This window comes from Dasypus novemcinctus, chromosome 10 (assembly GCF_030445035.2).
Source record: "Dasypus novemcinctus isolate mDasNov1 chromosome 10, mDasNov1.1.hap2, whole genome shotgun sequence".
Lineage (NCBI taxonomy): Eukaryota > Metazoa > Chordata > Mammalia > Cingulata > Dasypodidae > Dasypus > Dasypus novemcinctus.
The window spans coordinates 46,956,775-46,968,470 of record NC_080682.1 but is presented as its reverse complement, the minus strand read 5'-3'; the positions used below and the strand labels follow the sequence as shown (position 1 = coordinate 46,968,470).

General features: G+C 42.8%; 1 pseudogene; it reads left to right on the top strand.

Annotated features, from left to right (window-relative positions):
* The first annotated feature begins 9,654 nt into the window (after window positions 1–9,654).
* LOC131280205 (large ribosomal subunit protein uL13 pseudogene) lies at window positions 9,655–10,285 on the top strand (annotated as a pseudogene).
* The last annotated feature ends 1,411 nt before the right edge of the window (window positions 10,286–11,696 follow it).

Sequence of the window (11,696 nt, the reverse complement as noted above, 5' to 3'; positions counted from 1 at the left end):
GCTAAATGAGTGTTAACTGCATTTATACTGCTCGAGTATTCCTAATTGGTTACTGAAATTCCTTAAAATGGGAAATTCTAATTTTATTAGCTTTCCTAAACATAGCCTTTTATTTATTTATTTTTTATTTTTTGAGGTATCAGGGCCAGGGATTGAACCCAGGACCTCAAATGTAGGAAGCCAGCACTCAACCACTGAGCCACATGGGCTCCCCTTAGTTGGTTTTTTCATTTGTTTGCTTGTTGTTTTGTTTTTATTTTTTTCTTCTCTCCCCCTGTCTGTGTCCATTTGCCGTGTGATCTTCTGTAACTCTTTCTCTTTTTGTCTTCTCTTCTCATCTTTCTCCTCTAGAATTCACTGGGATTTGATTCTGGGGACCTCTGATGTGGAGAGGTCAATTGTGCCACCTCAGTTTCTGGTCTCCACTGTGCTTCACCTTGACTTTGCCCTTCACCTCTCTTTCGTTGTGTCATCATCTTGCTGCGTGACTCATTTGTGCCTACACTGGCCTACCATGTGGGTACTCGGCGGACTGAGCAGACACTCGGCTCACCATGCAGAAACTAGCTCACCACATCAGCACTCGCTCACCACGTGGGCACTTGCATGAGCATTTGGCTCACCACATGGGCACTTGTATGAGACTTTGCTCGCTGTGTGAGCACTGGCTCACCATGCAGGCCCACTTTCTCTGCATCTTTTTCACCAGGAGGCCCCAGAGATTGAACCCGGGTCCTCCCACGTGGTAGGTGGAAGCCCTATCACTTGAGCCACATCTGCTTCCCACTGGCCCTTTTCTTGCTTTCTACCCCTGCTCTTGCCTTCTTCCCCTCTGCCTGCAATAGCACACAAGTTAAACCTAGGCATTTGCAATCTGTAATGGGCAATCGTAGCCTATAAATTGGCCCTCTTTATCACTCTTCAGCCCTTTCCTCCTACCTGGGACCCATGATCTGTTATTTTCTCCTCTTTCTCTTCCGTCCTTTCCTTAATAAATTACTGGCCTACCTAACCTGGCTTGCTCTTGAAATTCCTTTCTTGTAGCTTAGCCAAGAACCTAGAGAAAATCCAACAACAGAGCCTGATAGTATGCTTCTGAGTGTAGCCAGGGAAGTGTCAGATTCCTCCAGGTTCTTGGCTATGTTGCATAAAAGAAATTAAAAACATGCCAGTTTAGTTAGGCCAATAAAAAGAACTTAGAGAAATGGAGGAAAAGAACAGAGCTTGCTGGGAAATGGGAGGGAAGGACAGAAATACGCACTGAGTTTTGGTGTGGGCTCCTCTAAGACAGAGAGAGTGCGCTCTGCCTTGAGTGGTTACCTTTTAAACTAATTACTCCTCCCTTTGCTACTGCTAAGGGGAGCGGCCCTAGCTGTTATTGGTTACCCCACCAATGGTGGAGGCCAATAGTGAGGGCTGTTTAGAATATCCAGGGCCTCCCCTTGGTCCCAGAAAGAGTCCCAACTGGGACCTGAAGGTCGAGGTCAAGGTCTCAGCAGGGACTCATGGCCATGTTGTCTATCAGCGCTGTTGTCTGCCAGGCCAGCCACCCTTCCCCTTTCACTGTACTAAACTGCCTCATGAGGTTATTCATAATTTTAAGGTATTATACAAATCACATCAGTTTTAACTTCCTATGAAGGAAAAGAAAAAAAAGAAAATATTTCTTACATAATATATATATATATATATTTATTTATATTTATATTTGGAGGTACCAGGATCGAAACTGGGACCTTGTACATACAAAGCAGGTGCTCAACCACTGAACTACAGCTGCTCCCCTAAAGTATCATTTTTTTTAACTTTGGGTCCATCAACTAATGAATGGATAAACAAAATAAGGTATATAAAGATCAACCCACAAAATCAGTAAAGTTTTTGTACACTAGTACTGAACAAGCTGAGGAAGACATCAGGGGAAAAATTCCACTTACAATAGCAACAAAAAGACTCAAATACTGAGGAATTAATTTAAACAAATAAGTACAGGACCTATATGCATAAAACTACAAAATAAAGCTAAAAGAAATTTTACAAGACCTAAACAAATAGAAAGACATTCTGTGTTCATGGACTGGAAGAATAAATATCATGAAGATGTCAATCTTACACAAACTGATTTATAGATTCAAAGCAATAACAATCAAAATCCCAACAGCTTACTTTACAGAATTAGAAAGGCAATTACCAAACTCATTTGGAAGGGAAAGTGCACCCGAATAGCCAAAAAGCATTCTGAAAAAGAAGAGCAATGTGGGAGGAATTTGACTGCCTGGCTTTGAAACATATTACCAAGCAACAGTGGTCAAAACAGCATGGTACTGGGAAGCGGATTTGGCCCAACAGATAGAGCATCTGCCTACCACATGGAAGGTCCAGAGTTCAAATCCTGGGCCTCCTTGACCCATGTGGAGCTGGCCCATGTGCAGTACTGATGCACACGAGTGCCATGCCACGCAGGGGTGTCCCCCACGTAGGGGAGCCCCACACGCAAGGAATGTGCCCTGTAAGGAGAGCCACCCAGCGTGAAAGAAAGTGCAGCCTGCCCAAGAGTGGCGCCACACACACAGAGAGCTGATGCAGCAAGATGTTGCAACAAAAAGAAACACAGATTCCCTGTGCCGCTAACAAGAATACAAGCAGACACAGAAGAACGCACAGCAAACCGACACAGAGAACAGACAACTGGGGGGGGAGGGAGGCGGGGAAGGAGAGAGAAATAATTTTTTTTTTTAATTAAAAATTAAAAAACAAAACAGCATGGTACTGGCATAAAGATAGACACATTGATCAGTGGAATAGAATTGAGAACCCAGAATAAACCCTCCCCTATACAGTCAACCAGTTTTTGACAAAACTTCCAAGTTAATGTTAACAGGACAAAACAGTATCTTCAACAAATGGTGCTGAGAGAGTGGATATCTATAAACAAAAGAATGAAAGATGACCCCTATCTCACTTCCCCTACAAGAATCAACTTAAAATGCATCAAAGACCTAAATATAAAAGCCAGGAACATAAAACTACTAGAAGAAAATGTAGGGAAACACCTTCAAGACCTTGTAGTAGGTGGTGGTTTCTTGGACCTTACACCCAAAGCACGTGCAACAAAAGAAAAGATAAACAGGACCTCCTCAAAATTAAACACTTTTTCATCTCACAGGACTTTGTCAAAAGTGTGAAAAGGCAGCCAGCACAATGGGAGAAAATATTTGACAATCACATATATGATAAGGGTTTAATATCCAGTATATATAAAGAGATGTTACAACTCAACAATAAAAAGACAAATGACCCAATTAAAAAATGGGCAAAAGATTTGAATAGACATTTGTTCAAAGAAGAAATATAAATGGCAAAAAAAAACCACACATGAAGAAATGTCCAATATCACTAATCATTAGGGAAATGCAAATCAAAAATACAATGAGATATCATTTCACACCTATCAAAATGGCTCCTATTAAAAAGACAGAGAACTACAAGTGTTGGAGAGGATGTGGAGAGATAGGAACACTTATTCACTGTTGGTAGGAATGCAGAATGGTACGGCCACTGTGAAGGACTATTTGGCAGTGTCTAAAGAAGTTTGAATACAGACTTGCCATGTGACCCTGCAATACCACTACTGGGTATATATATACCCAGAAGAACTGAAAGCAGTGACATGAACAAACATCTGTACATCAATGTTCATAATGGTATTATTCATAATTGCTAAAAGCTGGAAACAACCCAGGTGTCCATCGACAGATTAATAGATAAACTGTGATGTATTCACATGATGGACTATTATGCAGCTATAGGAAGAAATGAAGTCATAAAGCATATGATGGCGGCACACTTGGCCCAGTGGGTAGGGCATCTGTCTACCACATGGGAGGTCTGCAGTTCAAACCCCGGGCCTCCTTGACCCATGTGGAGCTGGCCCATGCGCAATGCTGATGAGCACAAGGAGTGCCGTGCCACGGCAGGGGTGTCCCCCGCATAGGGGAGCCCCACGTGCAAGGAGTGTGCCCCGTAAGGAGAGCCACCCAGCGGGAAAGAAAGTGCAGCCTGCCCAGGAATGGTGCCGCACACACGGAGAGCTGACACAACAAGATGACGCAGCAAAAAGAAACACAGATTCTCATGCTGCTGACAATAACAGAAGCGGACAAAGAAGACACAGCAAATAGACGCAGAAAACAGACAACCGGGGTGGGGGGGAAGGGGAGAAATAAATAAATAAATAAATAAATAAATAAATAAATAAACAAATCTTTTTAAAAAATAAAAAAATAAAGCATATGACAACATGGATGAACCTGGAGGACATTATGTTGAGCAAAGGAAGCAAGACAGAAAAGCACAAATACTATATGAGTGTGTTACTATGATCCAAATATGTTGTATAATATATTGTATGATTCAAAAAAAGTATATGTATCCAGTATATTTGAGAAATGGATGTTTTTATTCAAACTGTATTTTATTTTTATTTTTAATTGTTTATATTTTAAATTATTAAATGTACAAAATAAAGTTTAAAAATACACACAATAGAATACTATGCTGCTGTAAGAAGAAATGAAATTAGGACGCATATGACAACGTGATGAACCTTGAGGACACTATGCTGAGTGAAATAAGCCAGACACAAAAGGACAAGTATTGCATAGCTCTACTAATATGAACTGAATACAAAAGATAAACACATGGAGTTAAAATCTAGAGTATAGCTTACTAGGAGATAGGATGAGGGCTGAGAAAGGGTACTGATGCTTAATGTTGTAGAATTTTTAATTAGCTTGATTGTAAAAGTGTGGAAATGGATAGAGTTGATGGTAAAACATTTTAGGGAGTCTAACTCACACTGCTGATTTATAAATGTGATTGTGGCTGAAAGGGATAGTCCAGAGACATAAATGTTAATTGAAAGAAACCTAGAGAATAATCTAGGAACTATAACATAGTGAACTTGGTGGTAGATGACGATTGTGGTTAATAGTACAAATATGAGAGTATTCTATGAACTAGAACAAATGTGAGTTACTATTACAAGGTGGTAAGATTATGGTGATACATGGGAAAATATAATTAATGTAATTTATGGACTATAGTTAAAAGCAATATTGTAATATTCTTGCATCAGTGTCAAAGAAGGTACTCTATCAATGCCTATGGTCAATAATAGGAAGGTATGGGATTTTTTTGACTAAGGAAAACATTCAAAGGTTTATTGGAGGGGTGACTGCACAACTCTGTAATGAAAGTGAGAGCCCCTGAGTGTACACATTGGATAGAATGTACAAGGTATGGGACTGTATAAAACAGTGAACCATGTGGTGGAAGATAGACTGTGGTCAACGGTACAAATATGAACGTATTCTCTCATGAACTATAACAAATGAACAATACTAATACATAGTGTTAGTAGTAGGGGATGTATGGAAAACACATACCAAGTGTATCCTATGGACCATAGCTGGTGGTGTTGGGTGAGGGGTGATGTATGGGAATTCTGCAAGTTATGCATGATTGTTTTATAAGCTCACAACTTCTCTAATAAAAAAAAATTAAAATAAAAAAAAAAAGGAATGGGGAAACATATAAGATTTTTGTAGATACTGGAACCACACTTTCAACTCTGAACCCCACATTGTTAAAAACAACAGGTCCCTGGGAGTCAAAAGCAGATTATAATAGTGGAGATTAGCAATAAAACCCAGAGAGAGGATTTTTCCCAACCAATCAAAATGTCCTCAGTCCCTTTAAAAAGTATTCCTTTTTGCATTGTGACTCTGCTCCCATAAATCTTCTGGTAAGAAGATCGCTATCAAAAATGAAAGGTGTGGGGAAGCAGATATGGCCCAACAGACAGAGCATCCGCCTACCACTTGGGAGGTCCAAGGTTCAAACTCAGGGCCTCCTGACCCGTGTGATGAGCTGGCCCATGCACAGTGCTGAAGCACGCAAGGAGTGCCATGCCATGCAGGGATATCCCCCATGTAGGGAAGACACATGCGCATGGAGCGCACCCTGTAAGGAGAGCCGCCCAGCGCAAAGAAAGTGCAGCCTGCTCGGGAATGGTGCCGCACACACGGAGAGCTGATCTAGCAAGATGACACAACAAAACAAGACACAGATTCCGGGTCCTGCTGACACAGCAGACACAGAAGAACACACAGCAAATGGACACAGAGACGAGACAACTGGGGTGAGGGGGAAGAGAAATAAATAAAAAATAAATCTTCAAAATAAAAAAAAGAGAGGTGTAATTTGCTTCTCCCCAGTGGGAGACCTGTCTTTAGAATTTCCCTAAAATGTGGCCAGTCTCGAAGCCAAACTCAGCATGTAGATGCAGTGCATTCCCCCCAGCGTGGGACATGACACCTGGGGATGAGCCTCCCTGGCACCGAGGGATCACTACCAAATACCAGCTGAAGATGGAACTAGAAAATGACCTTGAATTAAAGATTCAAAGCAGATCAGCAGAATATCCGTGTCTACATATAATAACATGACCTTAAAATGCTGTTTGACCTAATGTAAGGGAGAAATGGAAAGCAGAAATGAGTTTATATGGCCATGAGTCTCTAAAAAAGAGTCTGGAGGCTGTCAGAAGGATTGCCCCTGTGCACAGCTGAGCAGAGTCTGGGAGACAGATGGAGTGGATGCAATCCCCAGGTGTTGGTTCCTTTGAGGGCTAAAGAGACCCACAGGTTCTATGGTCATGGCAGACAGGGTTCACTGCCATGTCAGATGGCCCTTCTTTGGAGCTGGTGTTTCTGCGTGATGGAACTGGACTCAGATGGGATCTCTTTTCATAAGACTTTCATCCTACTTTACTGGAATTGTAGTTGGTGTTGGGGTTTAAGATATATTTAGGGGATTTGAATCTCTGGACTGACAATAGGATAGCCAGGCCCTGAGCGTCAACAGACTCCAGCTCCTAAAATCTGATTTATTGGACTCACCTCACTCAGCTAAGATGGAGTTGAAGAAGGACAACCACCACACCATGGAGCCTAGAGTGCCTACAACTGAAAGCAGGAGGATTGCACCCAGTATCTATGTGGAATCTGAGCCTCCTCCTGACATAGAGGTGCAACAGACACAACCAATCCAAGGCCCACAGAGAAAAGGTGGCTTTGGAATGGGAAAAGTGGACATGGTGGCTGATGGATATGGGGAATGGCAGGAAGAGATGAGATGTGGAGGAGCCTTTGGGACTTGGAGTTGCCCTAGATGGTGCTTCAGGGGCAATCACCGGACATTGTAAATCCTCCCAGGGACCACTGGATGGAATGTGGGAGAGTATGGGCCATGATGTGGACCATTGACCATGAGGTGCAGAGATGCCCAGAGATGTACTTACCAGGTGCAATGGATGTGTCATGATGAAGGGAGTGAGTGCTGCTGGGGGGGGAGTGGTGGGGTGGGGGTGGTGGGGTTGAATGGGACCTCTTTTTTAATGTAATATTTTTACAAAATCAATAAAAAATTAAAAATAAATAAATAAATAAATCAAACCAAAAAAAAAAAAAAAAAAAAAAGAATTTCCCTAAAATACTGAGGCCTTTATATGCTCATTACAAACTTTATTAGAGGTTGAGGATGAGGATACTACTCATGAACCCACCCCCACCCTGGACCTATCTGCTGTACTGCAATCCCTTTGAGTTATTATATCCAGGACTGATGGAGCGAGCATCCAAAGTGTCCATCCTATAAAAATTCAGCAGGATTGGAATAATGAAAATGCTCTAATAGCGACTGAATTGATGAATACACAACTATGAGATATACTAAATATCAGTGATTGTATACCTTAGATGGATTGTATCATTTATTAATATGTATCAATAAAACTGATTCATTAAAAAAAGCTCAGGTAGACACATTCAAACCCATATCAAAACTTCCTGAATAGCCCCTTAAAATGGGGGCCATTGCCAGTCTAACTGCAATAATGAAAGATTTAACATCTCAAGGACAAATTGTACCCTGGATTAGTCCTTGTAACTCTCCTACTTTACCTGTAAAGAAACATAAAGCTGGTGGATGGCAATTTGTTCAAGATTTAAGAGACTTTAACAAATTAGTCATCCCTCACTTTCCTGTAGTTCCAAACCCAAATACCCTATTATCCCAGGTCCAGGTCCCCAATTCTAATGGTTTATACTTGTAGATCTATGTTCTGCCTTCTTCAGCATTCTGGTAGCTCCAGATAGTCACTGTCTAGTTACTTTCAAGTGGAATAATCAGCAATATACTTGGACAGTTATGTCCCAAGGCTTTACAGAGGCATCTTAATTCTCTCAAATGTTATACCAGGACCTGACCACCCTACAACTTTCTAATGGCTCTCCTCTATTACAACAGTGGATGATTCATTGCTCTCCTCCTCTAATATAGAGAACTCTATTTACTCCAAAAGCTAGCTTAAAAGGGACAAAGAGTCTCTAACGAAAAACTGCAGCTTACTAGACAGAGAGTCCACTACTTGGATCCCGATTTAAATGCTCAAAGAATTTGCCTAGCACCCTGAAGAATAAAACTGATGCAGGAATTCCCTAAGCCCATGACAAAAACAAAATAGAACAGAACAAAACAAAAAAAACCCAGACAAACAATTAAGGGGATTCCTCAGGTTGGCAGGTTTATTGTGACTCTGGGTTCCAAATTTTTCCTTATTGGCATCACCTCTTTATGAATTAACTAAGGTCAATACACCTGAAATTTTACCTTGGGATAACTCTCATGAACAGACCTTAAAACTATTAGCCCCTCTAGCTTTGGGGGTGACCAAATTATCCTAAGCCATTCATTCTACTCATTCGTGAAAGAAATGGACAGGCTCTTGGCTTACTGACACAAGAACTTGGGGGAAAACTAAGACCTGTTGCCTATTATAGCCTACAAAATTGTCAGGGCTAGAGCATACCCTGCCTGTTTAAAAGTGGTATCTGCAGCCACAAAAATAGTCAAAGCATCTGCAGAAATAACTGGGCAACAATATATATTTGCAAACCCCTCATGCTGGCCAAAGCCTCTAAACTATGAATTTAGTCAGCAACTATCCTCCAGCCAATGGGCTTCCAATGAAATCCTTTTACTCTCACCTTCTAATTTAATCCCTTTTTAAAAACATTTCTCTCCCCTTCCCCCACCCAGTTGTTTGCTCTCTATGTCCATTCACTGTGTGTTCCTCTGTGTCTGCTTGTATTCTTGTCAGCAGCATTGGGAATCTGTGTCTCTTTTTGTTGCGTCATCTTGCTGCATCAGCTCTCCATGTGTGCAGCACCACTCCTGCGCAGGCTGCACTTTTTTTGCGCTGGGCAGCTCTCCTTACAGAGCGCACTCCTTGTGCATGGGGGGGACACCCCTGCATGGCACAGCACTCCTTGTGCGCATCAGCACTGTGCGTGGGCCAGCTTATCACTCGGGTCAAGGAGGCCTGGGGTTTGAACCCTGGACCTTCCATGTGGTAGGCAGATGCTCTATCCTTTGAGCCAAATCCACTTCCCCTAATTTAACTCTAGAAAGATGTAACACCCTTAACCCTTTGTCAGATAAAGGAGCTCCTCATAACTGAATTGATTACCTCTCAGTGACTCCCCATCCTGACTTACAAGAAATACCAGCTTTCCCAGGCAGCTGGCAAAGATGGCAGAGGGGCAGGTCCTGGTGCTCGATGGCCGAAGTCATCTCCTGGGCAGCCTGGTGACCATCGTGGCCAAGCAGATACTGCTGGGCCAGAAGGTCGTGGGTGTACGCTGCGAGGGCATCGATATTTCTGACAACTTACACAGAAATAAATTGAAGTACCTGGCCTTCCTCCGCAAGCACATGAACACCAACCTGTCCCATGCCCCTGCCACTTGCAGGCCCCTGGGATCTTCGGGCAGACCATACAAGGGATGCTGCCCACAAGACCAAGCGGGGCCAGGCTGCGCTGGAATGCCTCATGGAGTTTGACGGGATCCCACCGCCCTACGACAAGAAAAAGCAGACAGTCGTTCCTGCTGTCCTCAAGGTTGTGTGTCTGAAGCCCACCTGAAAGTTGGCCTACCTGGGGCACCTGGCTCATGAGTTTGGCTGGAAGCACCAGGCTGACAGCCACCCTGGAGAAGAGGAAGGAGAAAGCCAAGATCCATTGCAGGGAGAAGCAGCAGCTCATGAGGCTACAGAACAGGCTAAGAAGAATGTGGAGCATAACACTGGCAAATACACAGATGTCCTCAAGACCATGGACTCCTGGTCTGAGCCCAATAAAGACTTTATTCCTTACGCTTAAAAAAATGAAAAAAAATACCAGTGCCTAATCCTGACCTTATCCTCTTGGTTAACGTGTCCCATCGCTGAAGAAATAATGGGAAATTTCAAGTTGGATATGCAGTCACAAGCCAATTCAAACTAATTGAACAAGGTAATTTACCCTTTTTTTTTTTAAGATTTAAAAAAAAAATTTCTCTCCCCTTCCCCCGCACCCCCCCCCCCCCCCGGTTGTCTGCTGTCTGCTTCTATTCACTGTGTGTTCTTCTGTGACCACTTCTATCCTTACCAGCGGCACAGGGAATCTGTATTTCTTTTTTTTGTTGTTGTTGCATCATCTTGTGTCAGCTCTCCGTGTGTGGTGCCATTCTTGGGCAGGCTGCACTTTACTTTCGCACTGGGCGGCTCTCCTTACGGGGTACGCTCCCTGTGCGTGGGGCTCCCCTACGCAGGGGACACCCCTACATGGCGGGGCACTCCTTGTGCGCATCAGCACTGCACACGGGCCAGCTCTACACGGGTCAAGGAGGCCTGGGGTTTGAACCGCGGACCTCCAATGTGGTAGACGGATGCCCTATCCATTGGGCCAAGTCCACTTCCCTAATTTACCTATTCACATCCGCCCAACAAGCTCAACTATATATGCTCTTATGAGAGCTTATGGCCTATGAAATTGGAATGATAAATATTTTGCTAACCATCTTGATTTGCTTGAGCTTCCATTTTATCCAGGAGGTTATGAAGAATAAATGGAGGTTAACTGAAGCTGGCTGGCATACCAATGATCCTTTGTGGTGCTAATAAAGACCCCCTCCCGGAAGGAAGAACTGTAACAAAGAAATCAGACTGGCACCAGCAAAGCTGGCTGATCTTCAGTGGATGGCCACAATCTTACACCAACCTCCTAGCTGCTAATTAACGAACTGGGCCTCAAGAATACCCTGCCTGGACAATCCACATTCCACCCCCTACTCTGTAGTTCACATAGCTCAAGTACCCATTGTCCTCATCCCTCCCCATCCCCCCATACCTTCCCATTGTCTCAAGGAGCCATATAAGTTGCTCCCCCAGCTCAATCCTTTAAGCAGAAAACTCTTTTGGTGCTGCTCCTTCATTAATGCAACTTTATTTACTTTAGCTCAATAAACTTGCTCTGCACCCCCTTTTTTAAGTCTTTTATTTTCAGCACAACAATACTGTCATCTTAAAATACAGCTAACATTTATACTGGCAGTGGATATGATTTCAGAGTTTTCCATGATTTTGGAAACAGAAGAATTTCCTTACCTCAACTGGATCCCCTATAAAGAACGGACAACAAGTCAGTGACTCAATAACTGCCATCTTACTGCTTCCATGTATTGCTATTATTAAAATTGAGGCTCATACCAAAAACAAAACTAAAAAAACCTGAACCAGAATACCAAGGAAAT